General features: G+C 35.5%; 1 protein-coding gene across 1 annotated transcript in view; it reads left to right on the forward strand.

Annotated features, from left to right (window-relative positions):
- Nucleotides 1-20,050, forward strand: part of LOC113093272 (catenin alpha-2-like) — a 71,981-nt gene that overhangs the window by 41,118 nt on the left and 10,813 nt on the right. The gene's annotated exons all lie outside the window — the stretch shown is intronic.

Raw genomic sequence — 20,050 nt, forward strand, 5'->3', positions numbered from 1 at the left:
GTTCCACTCCAACATTTGGCTTCCTCATGAAGGCAATTAAGCTTCTTAAAGAACTTATCAAGCGATTATGGCTGGTATTTGCTAGTAGTTTGTGTTTGATTTTGGCAGCAACATTGTAGAAATTTAAATTGATTGTTTTATTCAGAACTACTTTTTTGGTTTACTTTAGTTGTAGGTAGGCCTATATTATAAAGGTTTCTGGATGTGCACAGGCACTTTCTATATATATATATATATATATATATATATATATATATATATATATATATATATATATATATATATATATATATATTAAACAAATAATATACTGTCTAAGGATGCCTGTTATTTATTAAGCATACATTTTAATAGGGCTGTCGAGCAATAAAAAAAAAAAAAAAGATGAAACAAATTAATTGCAAATTAATCACAAATCAATATGCTGAGAAAAGATAAAGAATTTAAATTATTTTTGTCAAATGACAATGGTATTGAATAGATATTAGGAAAATGTAGTTTTGGATATAAATATTTTGATTCATCATAGAATACATTACACAAACTTTTTAAAGGTTACAAAGTGGCCATAACATTATTTTCAAAAAGGCTGTAAAATTAAAGGGTTTTAAATAGGCGCTGATAATGGGCAAAGTACAATACTGACCACATTGTCTACACAAATGTATCCCAATAATAACTTTATTGAACTGTTGTATGAAATCATTGTCACATTTGCAAATATTCAGATATTCAATACAAACAAACAAAAACAAAACTTTAGTTTGTGTGATATTGCAAAACTATATCATATGATATAAAACTAAGACAAAAACAAGTACGGTTGTTTTTTTTTGTGCTCATATCTCCAATTCCATTGCCCTATTATTTTTTTAATTCCAAATATACGATTGTAAATCCTGTCAGGACCACTATCGTCAACTATGACTGACAATCAGCATACAGTTTGGATTGGGGGTATGGTTCTGTTGTGGGCAAGAATTCCCTGTGCATCCATGCAGTCTAGCACAGATAAGAGCAACGAGAACAGCAATAATTCCCCAGAGTAAACAGAACAGGGTAAACAGAACAGAACAACGTAAATTAATTGCAGATATAATTATGTTAAATTTGAGAAATAAGACTGATTCAAAGAGGAGTCAGAAGGTTGAATCCTGACTGGATGAGAGGAGGAGTTGGGGATGGAGATGGAGGTGGGTAATTAGCTATTGAGCAATGTGAAAACTGCTGTTAATACTGAAGGACCTTATATAAGTGAGCTGTGCTTGGTGTCAGATCCCTATAGGTAGACGTGGATCAGCTGACGCAAGCTTGACTAACGTGACCTGCCAGAACAAACGTTACGCTTGATTTATGTGTGTGTGTATTTATGTCTGTGATTATATGTATATTTTTTGGAAGTACACTTATTTCTTTATTTTAATCTTATGCAGTTACTTTTTTCTTTGCTCACTTGGTGTCACATCAGTTTTAATGTCCACAATGCTGTCTCGTATTTCCAAATTTGATTGGAAGTTTTATTGAAGTTTTTTTCTGAATGCTTGAATAGTTTTTTTTAAGCACGGGAGAGAATATAGTTTTTAGACATTGAGGATCTACTGAAACAGGACATATTCATCTTCCACATGGGTGCAAAGGCTCAGTGTGTGTGGAGGACATGTGATAACCTCTAGGCCAAGGCTTCAGCCATTTATCAGGGTTTAGTCGTCTCCATTCCTAATAGTCTGTTAGAAGAGTGTTTGTAGTCCACTCCACTTTATGGAGTTCAAACATGTTCACACTTTTTTAATTTTGGCTTAATGCGCTCATTTACATTTTAGCTTAGCTGGTCATGACTAAGCCTAGACCCTGAACCATAATGTGTATCATTATGGTTTATTTTCTTCCTCTTTGTACTTTTGCCTCTAGCTTCAAAGCTTGGCAAACTTAACCTTGCGTCACAAGAAATGACACAAGACACCACAAAAGATCTTGTCCTCTTCGCTAATGCAGTGTGCCACTTGAGCCACATATTTCTCAAAGCAGGTTTTTTCTGACCCATTTATGTCAATTCATTTTGCATAGATAATCCTCATTTTTGAAGTATTTTCTGGACCTTTTATTTATTGATACGGTGCATATTGCTAGCTTTAAAATGCTGCCCTATCTGAGCACTCATGCTATGCTAATGATACGGTGCATATTGCTAGCTTTAAAATGCTGCCCTATCTGAGCACTCATGCTATGCTAATGCACCGCCTCCACTTTGAGTCTGAATTTCATACAGATTTTCGTACTTTTGAGTCAGCCAACAACTTCAAATCCACCCCTGGACTTTTTTATTAAACATTTATATAATATTTTAAAAAGTATTTACACCTTCTTACTATAAAATTTTAAGTATCCAACCGCCAGCCCAAAAAAATACAGTTTTTTTTTTTTTTTTTTTTATTTACTGTGTCTTCACAGTTACAGCTTTTTAACAAAGACATGTAATTTGTTTTGCTAAAGTCAAAGATATCAATGGCACATGCATGTTTATTGGTGTAATTATATCAAAGAATATGCGTAACATTTTACAGCTTTGACACTCTAAAGAGAGTACTATAATGCTGTGAAGCATAAATGTGTTCATTAAATTAGGTTTGATTGTCTAATTGTGACAAATAAAACAGATGGTCAGAATAAATGCATTATCATTAACATACATTATTTTCAATTTACCTCAATGGAAGCCATCCATTTTACAATAAAATAAACTGATTTTATTTCGTCATATATTTGCATCATATACTTCCTCACTATTAACATAATCTTAGTTTTATAGGATTAGTTCATTTCCAGAATAATAATTAAATAAAAAAATCTGATAATTTACACACCACAATGTAATGCAAGATGTTCATGTCTTTCTTTCTTTAGTCAAAAAGAAATTTATGTTTTTGAGGAAACATTCCATGATTTTTCTCCATATATAGCCAGAGTTAAGGCAAGGGTTTCCCCCAATGCATGCATGCAATATGTGATGGTAATATACAGTATACTTGATGCATGCTTATAAATGCATAATAAGTATAGTAATGTTAAAAGCATGCAGCGATTTCCACAATTGACTTATTGTGCTTGTCTGACCATTTGTGTGACTCTTTGATTCAATGTTTCTCCATATTCATTTTCTGTGCATTTAGTGCATTTACCAAGGCAACGCGTGGCATGTTAATTTTGGGTTGACAGTGGCGTTAAATTTTCTGAAAGCTTGCATGTCACATGGTCTTGTAGGCATGCCAGTTTCAATAAACAGATTAACTTGAGCCTGTTCATGGTTTTTGTGCTCGCCTGAGTTCATTCTACCAGTCAATGCCTTATGTAAGCATCTTGTTAACCCTTCCAGTAGAATTACATTGATGGGAATGTTCTCCTCTTGTCTTTGTTAGCTTTAGTTTAGATTAGTTTGCAAGCCCATTCACAGCACAGAAGGTATAATATATGATTGACTTTCTCAAGTCAAGGTTTTTTAAATCGATCATATGTAACAGATGATCTGTCGTTCATTTTGCAGTTGAAAAATATAAGTAGGTTGACGTGAGTCTTGTATTGTCATCAACCCTGACACATTGAATACATTCCCCGAGGTGCAGATGATTGCAGGTGTCTTCTGTGTCTGTCTCTCACTGTGGACAATTAGACACCATTTCAGTTGATTTGCTTCATTCAGACAGCTCAATACACTAAACAAGGTTCACACTTTATCTCAATGACTCATCAAGACTGTTTAGTGGGAAGCAACAGCTCACAAATGTATGTTTTCAAACAGGAGCTTTCATTGTTTCACAAATGTACTCACTGATCTGTTTTGAGAATCTACAGATCAGACTACTGAACTTATGTTTATGTCAAATTAATTAAAGAACTACTTTTTACGGGTGTGACAAATGTCAGTAGTTCCTGTAGTTTTTTTGTGGTTTATTGGCATGACACTTTTATTGCATTTGTATTCCTGAATTAGTTGTAGCCTAAAGGCCTGTTCAATGTAAGGATGACAATTGTAATAACTACTGTATTACAAGAAGGTTTTGAAATAATAGTTCACCAAAAAAATAAAACAAAAATAAAAGTGCAGAAAATTTACAAATGTACTCTTCAAATGTGGTTTGTTTCTTCTTCAGAACAGATTTTGAGAAATTTAAGAAGTTAACCGAGGCAACGCTCAGCACAGATACACTGGTACACAGCTGGCCCCGGTGCCTGCACATAAATGTGTTCACCCTAGCGAGCCTGCTAGCACAGATGCTGTGCAAGATCAGGGAGGACGAGGCAAAAGTTTTGTTAGTGGCTCCATATTGGCCCAACAGACCTGGTTCCTGGAAATCATGCTCCTCACGACAGCCTACCCCCCCTCCTCTGAGGAAGGATCTGCTTTCTCAGAGATGGGGCATCCTCTGGCACCATTTCTGGACCTTTGGAAACTCACTGTGTGGTCCCTGGACTGGACGCTGAGTTTCTTGGTGACCAACCCCAGTAGGTAGCTCTTAATATTGCTTCAGCACGAGCACAGTCCACGAGACGGGCCTATGCTTTGAAGTGGAACTTGTTCTTCGATTGGTGTTCCTCTCAACATGAGGATTTCTGGAAATGTTGGATCAGAGCCATGCTTTCCTTCTTACAGCAAGGGTTGGAATATAGGCTGTGCCTTTCCACCCTTAAGGTTTACGTTGCTGCTATTTCCGCACACCACGATCCCATAGAGGGGAGGCCAGTGGGGAAGCACGATCTGGTCATCAGGTTCCTTAGGGAGGGAAAATCCTCCTAGGCCCCCTCCTTACCCTTTTAGGATCTGGCATTGGTGCTAATAGCCCTACAAACTGTTCCCTTCGAGCCTTTGGAGTCAGTCAAATTGAAGTTTCCCTCCATGAAAAGGTTGGGGGACCTGGAGGCATTTTCAGTCGACAAATCACACCTTGAGTTTGGGCTGGCTAACTCCAGTGAAACACTGAGACCCCAGCCCGGCTACGTGCCCAAGGTTCCTACCACTTCCTTCGGGGACCAGGTGGTGAACCTGCAAGTGCTGCCCCTGGAAGAGATAAACCTAGCCCTAGTTTTGCTATGTCCTGTACGCACACTGCGACAGTACATGGATAGAACTCAGAGCTTCAAGACCTCAGAGCAGCTTTTTGTCTGTTACGGATGAGAGCAGAAAGGAAAGGCTGTCTCTAAGCAGAGGATGGCCCACTGGATAGTGGATGCCATCACCTTGGCCTATGAAGTACAAGGTGTGCCCTGCCCGCTCAGACTGCGTGCTCACTCCACTAAGGGTGTCACATCATCCTGGGATATTTGTAGGGCTGTGGGCTGGGCAATCCCTTAAGGCTGCACTCAAAGTGGATTGGTCTCTCTGGGGAGATCCCCAAATTTATCAGTCACCAACATGACGACTCCATTCCCTCCTTCAAGAAACAAAGGTTACACAAGTAACCAAGACTTTTTTCATTCTCAAATGTGAACATAGTTTTGAGCTCTATCCGTTCAAGTATGTTGTTGAACCTTTATTGAACTATTTTCTGCTTTATGTATTAATAAAAAAGAAAAAAAAAAAAAATGGAACACAGCGGCAATCTCTCACTTTGGTTTATCTGTATTTTTTTCCATCTGTATTGTTCACCTTTCTCTCTCATTGTCCTCAGCACAAACACTTGTTTCAGGAGTTTGGTAAATGAGATGAAAACAAAAGTTCAATACCATCATTGCAGCCTCTTACAGAAAAAAAAAAAAAAAATAAACAGAAAATTATTATTCTGTCTTAAAGCTTATCATTCTGTCTCCTTTGAAATCAAAGTTTGTTTGTTTTAATACATTTTCAGTTCATATGATGGCTTTGTAAAACATTAGTATTGTCAAGTGTTACTACTATTTAAAATACTAAAATTATATTTAAAATGCAATCATTCCCTAAGTTTTAATAAGCTGAAATTTCAACAGCAATTATTCCCATTTCAGTGTCACCTGATCCTTCAGAAATCATTCTAAAATGCAGATTTGGTACTTAAGTATTATCAATTATTATTGGTACTCACTTAGGAATGATTGTTCTTACACTGTACAAAATTAAAAACCTCTCCAACTAAAATTTTCTAGCAACTGGTCACATCAAATTTTTTCAATTGGCCTAGATGAATTTTAAAAAAAGTTACATTTACATTGAACAATTTAGTCAGTATAAAAATTTGAGTTGGAGAGGTCTGATTTAATTTGTAATTTTTATTTTTACTTTTTACAGTATATTATTGTCAACATTGAAAACAGTTTTTATTTTTCTTGCTTATCCCAAACTTTTGAATGCTAGTGTATCATCGTTGCCACAAAAATATTAAGCTTGTTGCAGTGAAGACTGAAGTAATTAATGCTGAAAATCCAGCTTTGTCATCCAGGAATCCAGGAAATATTTGTTAAAATATATATATAAAAAAAAAATATATATATATATATATTTTTTCTATAATATTGCAATATAACTCTGTTTAACTGTATTTAGACATATAAAAATGCAGTGGCAATGTGGTCACTTGGGGCAATGCAGTGAACAAAATTTAAGTTATTCCAAACTTTAACAGGAAGTGGATATTTTTGTCGAAGCGCTGCGGGCATTGCCTCCTCAGAGGAAAAATAAATAAATAAATAAATAAAAAAACCTCTTGATGTAATTAGACCTTATTTTTCCTTTCCTAATCTTTTTGTTGATTAAGATTAAGGCAGACTAATCTGGGTTGAGCAAGTATAATAAAGGTGTGACTGTTTGTTTTTCTTTACTGATTTTAGAACTAATTTATTTAAATTCCTCTTTTTTATATAGTGCAAATCTTGCATCATGTTGCATAATCTTGCCTGCTTAATACAAAAAAAATAAATAATAATAATAATTAAAAAAGGGCTTTTTCCCACATTAAAAGACTTTTTAAGTCTGATCTCAGCTGTGATGGATTATGTTCTAATTACAGTTTGCTAAAACCAATTCTGAAATCGCTGCACAATCACAGTTACAACAGCTCTGGGTGTTTGGGATTAGAAAAATATTGATGCAATCATGAAGAACTTCCCTCTCCGTCTCGCTAGCTATCAAGCAGATCAGGGAAATTAAAAGGATCAATGTGTTCTCCGCTCCTACGTGTCGGTTTGCTGTTTATTTTAAAGCTTTTACTTGTGGCTTGTTGAAAATGAATGAATTAACTCTGGGCCCCTGTCGGCAAGCACAGAGTGAGAAAACATGAGGGGGGGGGGGGGGGGAGCAGGCAGAAATCTCACTTCGCCATGCTGCAAACATGAAAGAAGGACGAGCGACAGGGGTAAGAGGCTTCCGAGCGCCCTTGCTCTTTTAAAGCCCTTGACTGTGACTAACATGGAATTGACATGTGGCCACGGCATCACCGCCTCATAATTCCGTCGAGGCCCATGTGACACGCTGAGTCATCTGGCAGCCAGCGCTTCTTATGTAGTCTAAGCTCAAAGCGCTCGCTAATACTGCTGCAGTTGCAGAGTCTGTCTGGTCATCTTTACATCAAGCAAAAATGCTCAAGCAACCTGTCTGTTTAAGGAAGGCTTTGTCAAGGAATGTGGGCATGAACATGCAGGATGAAAATGTCATCCAAGGATTATCAAGACCGTCTGGCTGCAGAGCGATTCTTCTGCAGACAATGTGAGATCAGAATTGACTTGCACACTATTCTGAAGAACACAATGTTTTTGCCGATGTAAACAAGGCTGGATTGCCAAGGCAAAATGATAATAACTAATAATATCAAAGCCAGCTTTTCAATTTTAGTCAAATCTATCCCTATATCCCCCCTGAATTCTTTTAAATACAATATATGTCATGTTTTGGAAGTTAAAAGTGTTGCAAACCCTCCAATTCATCTCAATTTATATATACATTTGTATCTAACACACATAACATTACATTATTTATTAAACGTCAAAACATTATTTATAAAAAAAAAGAAAAAGAAAAAAAAAAAGAAAAACAACAGCACTGAATTAAGTACAATGCATAAGTATTCATAAACTCATTACTTAGCTGAAGCACCTTCACAGCCTCAAGTATTTTTGAGTATGATGCGACAAGCTTTGCCCATTAGCATTTGGCAATTATCTGCTGTTCTTCTCTTAGCCTCTTCACCTCTCAAGCTCTGTCAGGTTGCAGGTTTCAAACACAGGTTCTAGCTGGGCCACTCAAGGACATTCACAGAGTTGTCTATAAGCCACTCTTGCTGTGTTTAGGTTAATTGTCCTGTTGGAAGGTAAACCTCAGTCTGAGGTTCAAAATGCTCTGTTTTCATTAAGGCTATGAGGCTGCTACCAGCACACTTTACTTTTGGGATGGTACTCTGCAGCAATCAGCAGGGTTGGTTTCCTTAAAACATTATGCTTGGAATTGAATATAACAAATATGAAAATAAATGAAGCACTGTATATACAGTGATTGATTGGTTTTTTGATTAATTTGATTACACATATTGTAATATTTTGAATACAGTAAAAAAAAAACAAAAAAACAGAAAAAAAAAAACAGTATTTTATTCCTGTAACGGCAAAGCTGAATTTCCAGTATCTTTACTCCAGTCTCAGTTTCACATGATCCTTCAGAAAACATTCTAATATGCTGATTTGGTGCTCAATAAATAATAATAATAATAATAATTATTATTAATAATATTGAAAACAGTTGTGCTGCTTAATGTTTTTGTGGAAACCTTAATACATTTTCAAGACTCTTTGATGAATTGAAAGTTCAGAAAGAACAGTGTTTATTTATAGTTTTAGTGTTGTTGTTGCAACAATGTAAAAGTCATGTGTCACTTTTGATTAATTTAACACATTCATGCTAAATAAAAGTATTAGTTTCTTTCAAAAAATCATACAAACATCAAACTTCTGAATGGTAGTTCATGCAGTTTTTGTTTCAGTTCTTTGTATTGCTTGATTTGGAACTTAGACAATATCGTTGAAAGTGATTGAAGCTGGTAAAAAGTGTGACTGTAATCATCAGTTGGTCTCTGTGTCTTAATTAGAATGCAGTTTTGGCACATGGCATGAGTGCGCTCGCTTGAACTTGGCATCCGCTTTGCCTCTCTCTAAAGGAGATAACACATTCTGACTAAATCCGGTGGGTGAGGAGAAACAAAGGGTTTTCTTTCCAGCCTCTTTTGGCAGGGCTCCACTCTCTCTGTGAGAGTATCTTTGACCTTCACCTCGGGTCAGAGCTGTTCAGAGAGGCTTCGCTCACACTGCTTTTCAATCAGGAACTATATTTATGGTTGTCCTCGTGCTGGTGATTCAGGCATTGTCATTTTCACTTCCTGTGAATGGAATTCTGGAATAGATATCTGAATATGGTACCCAACACACAGAAAGAGATAAGGTGGAAAGGAGCTGCAACGTTGAGATCCAAATTGATATGATAATGTATGAAATCTTTCTCCTCCATCCTCATGGGTAAACCTGATGGTCTTCACTTAGAATTGGCGGCTTCCTCATACACAATGCATAAGTTGTTGATTTAAATACATTCTCACTGTAGGTAACCCAGAGGCCAATACCGTTTTGAAAGATGGTTTACTCTCTTTTGAGAAACTCCTCTGATGTTCGTCCTTCTTAGGATCCGCAATTAATTGCATTATAATTTAAATAGTTAAATGACAGTCTATTTAATTGAATATAGAGTAAGCATGCACTGCATGCTTTAAAGTGAAAGAGTTGACATTCAAAGCATGCATTGAGCTCGGTGTCTTGATACGCAGTACCTTCAACGCAGAGCAGTTTGCTGTAAATAATCACTCATTCTTCATATCTGGAGATGGTTTGCGTATGATTCATTTTCTATCCGTAGTTTGGTGCAGTTATATTTTGTAAATAATAGTGAATTAAAACCATTGAATTAGTAGTATTAGTATCAGTATTATAAGTATATATTTTGCTGTAATGTATTTAGGTTTGCAAGGTCCCAAAAATATAAATAAAGACACAAAAACAACAAAAAGATTAATAATAATGTGAATTAACTTTTTTTAAATTAACTTAAAAAAAAAAAAAAAAAAATGAAATTAAACCAATTTTATGTCCACATGAAGCATCTTTACACAGCAGAGCTAAGACTGCTCTGTGCCTGCACAGTGCCAGTTCAAAATTCAGTTTAAAGATAAAATGGTGCATTCAAACCATGTTAAATTACGCCTGTCCAACCCACCTCCGTATCAAAATATTCAATTGTACTGTAATTGCAGTGCAGATACATTTAAGCCACTTGTAAGGCAGCATTAAACAGTCAAGTAAAAGTAAAGACTTCAGAAATGCGTATGTGTCACCTTTGCAGTAAATCTGCCGATATAATGCAAATACAAGGAGAAGATTGATTTTATAAAGTTGATGTCTATAGTCAGCAGCAGTATGATGTTTGGCATATTGACATTGAAAATTATAGCATGTTTTTGACCAAATCATAAGAACTACCTCCTTCCCTTCTGCAGTTAAACAAAAATACATTTTGGTCAAAGCTTCGGTTAATACCAGAGCATTAGATTGTCCCTAGACCTGAGCAGTAGGATTTAGAGAACAGCCGACAGAAATCTGAGCAGTATTGTGATGTCCTTTTAATTATATGTGGCTGGATTCACTGGTTGGCCCGCTGAGCCAAGGAGATCACTTGTGGAACATTTAGTATTATTGATTACTGATAAAACACAACCGTTGAGGGCTATGGACCATGGGGAAAGGTCGGCAGCGGTAGCTTGTAATGTATTTGAGATGGACTGTGGCTTTTATTGGACCTCATTTAAAGTTTTCAGGTCACTTACTACGCTTGGGGCTTTAAATATGCTATTGAAAGTTTTATCACGCACAGGCCCTCAGTGGTTCCCCTTTCCGCTACACTAAGCAGTTGTTTTAAATAAAGTATTGTTTATTTCTTTGGTTTACTGAAGTGAAATAACTCATCGTGTCTCCAGGCTGGCTGCGAGCATGGTCTGCAGGTTAAAGCGAGTCTGACTAAGCATTAGCTCTCACTGCATGGTTAGGCAGGTGCTTTTACACTGAGCTGTCAGTCTTTTCTCCAGGCCACCTGCTTTAGCTCAGCTTGATATGTCTCTTAAATTGGTCCTCGGGACAGCTCAAGCACATGTGTCCCCATTCTTTCCTTCTGTCTTCTCATCCCACAGGGCTTCCCTCCCTTTCGTCTGTCAGCATTTTTTCCTTTTTCTTGTTTTAAATGTAGAAGAAAGTCCCTGCCATGTGTGACACAACGTCTGACATCTATTGAGATCTATAATTAGTGACTGGATTACTCTGTGGTCAGTTGTCTAACTGAACTGTCAAAGAGCAATTCAAATGTGCTAAATACAAATCTAGTAAATGAAGTGGAACAGTCACATCTCAAGACAATGGCTAGAAAGATCCGAAAAACATTAGTTAGTCTGGTGCACAGGACAAAGAAACTTTGCATGGTTAGTTAGTTGTTTTCTTGTCCTGTAACACCTGTCACACCTTTTGATCATTAAAATTTCACTGGGTTTCTTTAGTAAATTCTGGCAGTGGTTTCTGAGTCCAGAAAAGGGTTTACACTGGCACAAGCTGTTAGTAAATCCTTAATGTTGTAGTACATTGATTATACTTGTTAAATATTAATGCCACTTTCAAAAAGACCCTTTTTAAATGACTTCAGGTTTTTTCAGTATTGTAATGTGAAACTCAGTTCAAACGTTTAAACTTTGGCCTTGTCCACTATTGAGCTTTTAAACTGCAGCCAATAATTACCAAACAATTTGCATGATTAACCTTATGAGGCCTATTGTTATAGCAATGATCATATGATATTCTGTGTGGAATAATGGTGTAACAGAAAAGGCTAACACTTTTTTGCTAACACTTTTCATATGGTATTCAAAGAGGTTGGTTGTCATTTCACTTAGATTTTCTACCATTTAATTTGTTTCCTACCCTGTTATTTATTCATTTCTTTATTTATTTCTCTTTTTCAAGAAAATGGACCGACACTGAAATTATTTTATACTTTTGTTGTCAAGCATCCCTTTTAATGGGATACTCCACCCTAAAATGAACATTTTGTCATTAGTCACTTACCCCCATGTCGTTCCAAACCCGTAAAAGCTCTAAGTGATTAATGACAAGAATTTCCTTTTGGATGGAGCAACCCTTTAAGCGTACTTTATTGTCACCAGCACTTCCTTGAAATCAGAAGTAGGTGGAGTGGCTGTACTGCTTAATTTATCGTTTTAATTTCAATTAGGTTTCTCAGCTCAAGAAGACTCCCCTTCTTTTAGGCCTCCCATGCAGGATTACTGCCACCCTCTGTGTTTTCTGACACCATGAAAGGATTTTGGCTTGGCTGGTAGAAACAGAGCTTTCTTTTTAAGTGCAGCACAGGGGGAACTCACATTTTTGTCTGTTAGATGGCATCTTTTCTTTAACTTGACATCCTTTGCTGTTAGTAACCATGATTATTTTGGCATGGACACCTGAAACCCAGTCTTAGGAATCTTCATGGGGAAATAATGAGCTTTCCCACGACACTTCCAGCCAAATCGTCCATCATTTGTAGGCATTGCAGAGAGCGCCTATGTGAATTATCTTATGATTGCAGAGAATATAAAAATCTGTTAAATATTATTATTAAAAAAAAAAAACATTTTAATTACTTTAACCATTATAATATTTTATTATTTGAGTATGTTTTAATATGCATTTATTTATTCCTGAAAAACTAAGCTTGTTCTTCTTCATCTCAAAAAAAAAAAAAGAAAAAAAAAAAAAAAAAAAAATGATCCTGAAGTATCGATATATCGCAAGTATGCGATAGTATCGAAAGTATCGATACTAAAAAAAAATATTGATATTAACCCCTTTGCGTGCAAACATCGCTGACGGCCCCAGTTTATTATTGTTTCACTTTCACAGCACATTAAACATCACTGTCTTACTTCATCTGGACAAACTGTGCATCAATGGAAAGTTTAAAGACTCAAGCTTCGATATTTGACCAATATTTTGATAAAACATTGTTGCAGTGACAGATATTTAGTGATTTATGTCAGGAGTGCAAAATAATAAATCCGTATTATGCCACATTTTGAATAGAAATTCACAACTCACTCATATTCAGTCACGTCAAGAGCGGTTTATTTGTGTTCACATAGACTCACTGAACAGCGTCAATAAGGATTTACAGACCAAAGATGCATATCTGCGGAGATATATGGATATATTTACTGATGTTTACTTCATATTTCTTCAGACAGAATCATCATTTCTATTCATTTTCCACGGATTTACGCGATCAGATGATAAACAGCCTCTCCCAGCGATCTCTGTGTGCGTGCAGTAGTCACAGCTCGTGCGGTGTGTGACTCAGACTCTGATTGGGTCTTTCAAACATCAATCTTAGAGTTTCATATCTGGACACCGCCCCATCGTGTCACATGCTTCCTGCACACTTCCTGGTAGTTATCTGGCCAAAACAACACTGAAACACCTCTGTACACACAAAATATCCGAATAATAAACCCGCGATTACGATAGTAAAGCTTGGTATGAGAATTTCTTGAGATCTGGGGCGTTTTTATAAAAAAAATCGAAAATGTACATCGGAAATGCTAACTTGTGCAGCGATGAAAAAGGCTACAAATAACATATTTTTACAACAGTAAACGACCAAATTCCACCCCTGATCGCTAAAGGAAGTTATTATAAACACTCGATCGGGGTTTAAAGTGAGTTTTGAGTAAAAGTGTACTAATAATTTCATAAATTGTCAGATGTAGCTTGATGCTAACGTTAGCACCAATGCTACTAATAGCAGGTGCTTTTCTTCTTCATAATGCATTTTTGTCTCAATAATTCACGTACGGTCGTAAGAAAATGTTTTGTTGTATTTTTATAGTAAGACTTTTGATAAATAAGGGCTAAATGCAAAGAGAGACTGAAGTGAGATCGCTGCTTTGTTGCTTTGTAAAGCCTGAAAAACCACAATCAAGGCTAATAAAGGTGGAATAAAAACAAAAGAATAATGATAAAAGAATAATGCGGATAATGTGTCATACTTGGCGGAGGTGTGAAAGAACCGTTTGGTGAGAACAATACAATCATGATTTGGGCAGTTTTCAACAGTGAAACATACACAAAGACCACAGCAGTGTTTACATGTGAGATCTTACAGAGATGACAAGGGCCATAAATCAATCTGATAAGCCTTCTCTAAAAACACACATGACATGGCCTTCGAAAATATTTCATAAAATTCACAGTTTTACAGATTCGATTATGAAATTTTTTATGAAGTCTTGGAAGACTTGTGGCCTTAGCTACACTGTGTTTTCAAACTCATTTCCTACATCAACATTTTTTTAAATACATTTAAAACATATGTTTTTAATATTTTTATTTTTGTTTTTATGTTTGAGCTTATATATCTCTATTATCATAACAGTCCTGAGTGATTCTGATTCCTGAACAGTAAACTTTAAAGTGTCAGCTTTGTGAACAAAGGTTGATTATGTATCTAGTCAGAAAGAATCATGAGCAGAAACCTTTTTATTTTGGGTATGTAATTTCGGTCTCCATGCCAAAAAAGGGGGGTTACTAGTAAGGGGTTAAGGTGTTTTTATTTACCAGTGATTTTATTTATTTATAAATAATGCCTACAGTATGACTTAAATTGTACAAATAACCTATGTTAGCAAATAATTGTGTGGAAGGGATTTTCCTGCTCATCTGAACACACGCAAATGTTGCAAGGCAGAATCAATCAATTACAGAGAGCATTCACTCACTTCTGCATTTAAGTAGAGCTGTGTTTCCCAAGAGTAGACTGTAATAAGAAAGCATTTATGTTTTTGGAACAGGCAGCCCAGAACAATGCAGAAAAAAAAAAAACAGGCTATATGTTTGAGTTATTTCACAATAAACCTTTTGAAATTGTACCCTAGTTTGTGCAGTACATTTATTTAAATTTTAATGTTAAAAGTTAATGTTGCTCATGTTCTATTCTGTATTGTTAATATAAATCATACACTTTCTGAATACAAAGGTTGCATTTTATGCATGCAACAGCACACTGGCAGTCCCTTATGACAATGACCTTGGTAAAGTGAACATATTTTATTTAACTATAGTATTTGTAGATTTCCTTGGTTACCACTACAGTAAACATATTTGAACCATGTGTAAACATAAATATAACCTAATAACAGTTTAGAAGTATCGTATCTGTATCGATATCGACGCTACTGGCCATTAAAAGTATCGGTATCGTATAGAAAAGAAAATTTGTGGTATTACCCAACCCTAGTTGTAACATTTGAATTAATATGTGAATCTGTCTGTCTGACTCTTAAATATTATATCTTAAAACTTGGCCAAGTTTTACTATGAGGGTGCCGAGCCAATATTCAGTATCGGTATCGCTCCGATACTGGCATTTTCTCCTGGATCTGCATATTGGTCAGACGACACAGATCTGCTATTGTGCGTATACTATTCAGTGTTATTCTTAAGCACCACAAAAGGTACAAAATCATTATAAAGCACCATAAAGTTTCCTTGCACTATACTGTATGTCAAGTGTTCTGAGACTGTTCCATGTGGATAAGTCGTTGATATCAAGTTCACTTAATTCTCTCTGCTGCGTCTGTCAGTCATCCTCTGTCCAGCATTCAAACTGTGCGTTGCATTCGGTTATTTCAGTCAAGACGATGAAAATTTATCCAAGATTGTTCACTTTCCTATTATTATACTTGATTTGTAGATAAAAATCTGTGATTTTGCATATAATTATTTTCCTGGAGTTTAGTGCTGTTTCTAAAGCATGTTAACGTTTCTTTCTACCGGATTTCTGTTAGATCATGGACAAGAGAACACTATGAATTGTTCTTTATGGGCATAGTAACTGACATTTAAACTGTTAAAAGAAACTGGTCGATAAACTATTGCACAGATATAATACACTATGCATCAAAATACACTTCCCTTTGTGCTTTGAACTTTTATATGCAGAGCTTTGCTGTGACTCCGTGTTGCTTCAAGCGTATCATGTGCATAAGTGATTTCTGCTGCTCCATATAGGATATAATAACTTTTCTTGTTGTCTTATCTATCATATGTTGCTACCTCATTACTGTGCTATACATTTAATTTTATAGTATATTAATTAATATATAAATATATTAGGCCAACTTGTTTTTCATGAATGTATTTTACAACAATACAAAGGGCAATGTTCAATATTTTACTAGATTTAGCCCTACACTTGTTTTTTTTTTTTTTTTTGACTTAACATTTAGATTTTTATAAAATTATTGTGCGCTCATGATTTCCCTAGAGTAAATTTTGCTACTGAATTATCCACTAACTTAAAGTATTATTTTTTATCATAAATGATGATTATATATTTATTAATTTGTTGGTTTTCATATGTGGTATATTAGGTGTTTAGCACACAAAAGAGTGATGATGCGGTCAACCCACTGAGGTATAGTAATTCTACACTGATTAAAAAAATAAATAAATGAAATTAAACTGTTATCAGATTGGTATCTGTATCAGCAGATACTGTCTGGTATTGGATCAGGATCAGCTGGTACAACCAGTAAACAGCCTTGGACAGATAAATGTATTATATAGAATGTATGCTTAATATAATTGAACAGCTTTCATGGTGAGTATTGGCCAGATCATGATAATGATCGTAAAGCCAGCCAAATCAATGCCCTGCATGGGCTCAGAAAGATAGACTTCATCTCCGTATATTTCATAGAACAAGGAAGGAGGTGGTGTTCATACAGAAATCCAATCTTGACTGTCTTACTATTGCTACCATTTGTTACACTTTTGTTGTCATAATACTATTAAAAACTTCCCCACTGTCCTTATGAAATGACTGTAGTGGGAGTGTTGTGGTATTTTGTTGTTCTCACATTATTATAGAACAAAGAATACCAGATCTGGGGTTCATTTATAAATGTTAGTGCTCCATTTGTCATGCTGACACTGTTATTGACACTGACAGTGTTATTCAAGAGAAGGTAAGTCTCGCTGGGGATTGATTGTGTGGTTATGAATGATACTAGTGTCAGGGAATTCCCTCACTGGAATTCCAAACTCCTTTACAGTAAAAAAAAAATAAAAAATATTCAGGAAGTTTTAAATCTGATCCAGCAGGATTAAAGGATTTACTTAGTAATAATGATTCGCTATTTATTATTCTGTCATGATTTATTATTTATTAGTTGTTCCAAACCTATATGTACCCCCCCCTTTTTTTTTTTTTTACAAATCTACTTTGTACTTTTTGTTTTGTGAGTTTTACAGAATTTTTCAGATTTTCTGAGCTTACTAGTCAAACAATTTGATTAAAAAACTGAAGTCTTTCAGAATTTTTTTTCTGAAGTTAAATTGACTCAAATAACTATTTGTTGTCAATTTGAGAATCACTTCTCATTCGTTCGTTCGTTCATTCATTCATAAATAAATACACAAATAATAATTCAGCTTATTCATTTAAACAGCTGATTCATTCATAAATGATGCAAGTGACTGTCTTTATGAAATGGTCCCTGAATCATTGGCTCACTGGATTCATTCAAAACTGCACTTCATTGAGTAATGACACTGCTATGTGACAACCCTTATAAATACCATGATAATGATTATATTGTTTATTTGCATGGGCAGCCTTCTAAAATACTTGATTCTGATTGGTCAACAGCAGTGTTCTGCATTCGTATAATTGAATAGTCTGATGCAGCTGATTCCCAACATAGCTGTCATAGCTCTTACCAGAATCTTTTAATCTTTTCTTCATGCCAAGGTCTTCCTAGAGTTTGCTTTCTGATAATGATAGTCTTGTCTGTTCATTTATCCTTAATGTACCATGTGATCTTTCTGAACTCTGTTTATTGGTGAGTGTTAGATTGAATGCCATTTCTCGTTTCTGTAATGAAGCGTTTGCCGCCAATATCAACTGTTATGCCTGACATTAGCTTTTCCTTGCAAAATCGTTTCAAACTTTTGTCCCAACGGCATGTTTTTCATTACCATTAACCCAGTCTGAGCTGAATTTACTTCAGATCACTTTCTATGTTCTCCTTTAAGAGTCAACTATGCTTTGTTTTGATTAAACCTCTCTTAAAGGAACAATATGTAAGATTTTTTTTTATTAAAATATATAAAAACCACTAGAACAGTGTTCTTTGTTTTACTTGTGTACTTACATTATCCCAAATGTTTTGAAGAATTTTTAAATCCAGAGTAATGAGCAGTTTTATCTAGTGAAACTGACCGTATCCATAGTGTCAGTGTTGCCTGCCAATGACGTCATAATCCCTCGATTTCCTCGATTTGGAAACAACAAAGACACTTTAATATGCTGTGCATTTTAACAGACCGGTGAAGACCGCACAGAGTAGCATTCTAACAGAACTTTCAAATGTATCTAGTATGATACAACAGCGCTGCTATTGCCCCCCACATACGCACGACCGGAAAGAGTGGAAGCGGTGACTGTGGCATAGTAAAAGCCCCTGTGGGGATGAAGACGACAACTTCCATGATTCCACGCTCAGTCACGGTGTCACCAAACCTCTTTTTTTGTTTTAAATACGTCCTCTAGTGGTGAAAAATTACATAATGTGCCTTTAATGTAATCCAGTGTTATTCTGTGCATCGTCTTTGGGAATAACTGTGATAAATGTTCAGGCAAATGGGGTCTTAATCTTTATCTGCTGTATAGGCTGAGTTTTAACAAGGAACTCGAGTTAGTCCTTTGTTGTATTATGGTAATTACTTAGTGTGGGTGTCCTTGAAAATGCATTACCCTGGGTAATGTGGGTACCAGCAGTGAAAACATGAACGTGAAAACCAGCATTGTTTTATAGGCCCTTTGAGAGCTTAAAGCTTGACTATTGAACGAGTCACTATACATCACATAAAATGTTTCTTAACAGCGCAGGCTTAATTAGGAATGTGTAGATCTAATCATGTAGACAAATGTGGTAAATTGCCAGAAATGTCTGCAATGCAAATAATCCCTTCTATCAACGCAGCTAGGCAATGTTATTTTTACCCTTTCCAAATGCATGCTTGTGCTAAATGAGCTGAAATTTGAGGAAATTTGATTATGTGGTGCAGTGTTAAACTAAGATGTGCACTTGACACTCGAGAAGTCAGACAAGACTTCAGACATTGTATCCATACTGAAAGGTGCCAATAACATGGAACAGTAATATCATTTCATGGTAATACCTTTCTGATTTTATATAAATGCACTGTTACTCAATGTAGTATTCATGTACATGGTCCATAAAAAACAAACAAACAAACATTATATATATATATATATATTTCGGTAACTGAAATTAACCAAATAAGCAAGAAGACAGAATAAACTATACCAAACAATGACGTGATGCTTTTTTTTTTTAAAGCAAGACAAAATAGTAAAAAGCTAATTGTGGTGCTTTAATTTGTGCAATGGTGAAAAAAAAAAGGCAAAATACATTGGGGGAAAAAACCTTGAAAAACCGTGTTCGGTACTTGGCCTTCGGCTTCAGCCAAAAATGTTCAAAATTCAACAAAATCAACAAGAAAGTGTTTCTTTTGAAAAAAGTTTAAATAATTAAATTATTATTTTTATTTTATTATTTTTGAACTAACAAATGAACGAACGACAACTGAACAAATTAATAAATAAATATCTTGAGTTGATGATAACTCCTGTTGAAGGAGGTTGGGGTTTGTTCACATAGACACGTCCTTGCGATTGACTGCCTTTTTTTATTATTATTGGGCTATGTGCATATACTGTAGATAGATGTCTTTGATTGTTGTGAGTGGCCCCTTACCTAATCACAATTCTGAAAGCAACAAACAAACCCAGCGGTTTTTCTGACCCATTGGTTTAGAAATAAACAAACTTCTGCTGGATAATGCTTGTGTTCATCACGCATTTTCATTAAATGTCCCAAATCACCTACGTTACCTGATTTGCCTTATTTATTCTGCTCCGAGAATGGTACAT

This window comes from Carassius auratus, unplaced genomic scaffold (genome assembly GCF_003368295.1).
Source record: "Carassius auratus strain Wakin unplaced genomic scaffold, ASM336829v1 scaf_tig00214935, whole genome shotgun sequence".
Lineage (NCBI taxonomy): Eukaryota > Metazoa > Chordata > Actinopteri > Cypriniformes > Cyprinidae > Carassius > Carassius auratus.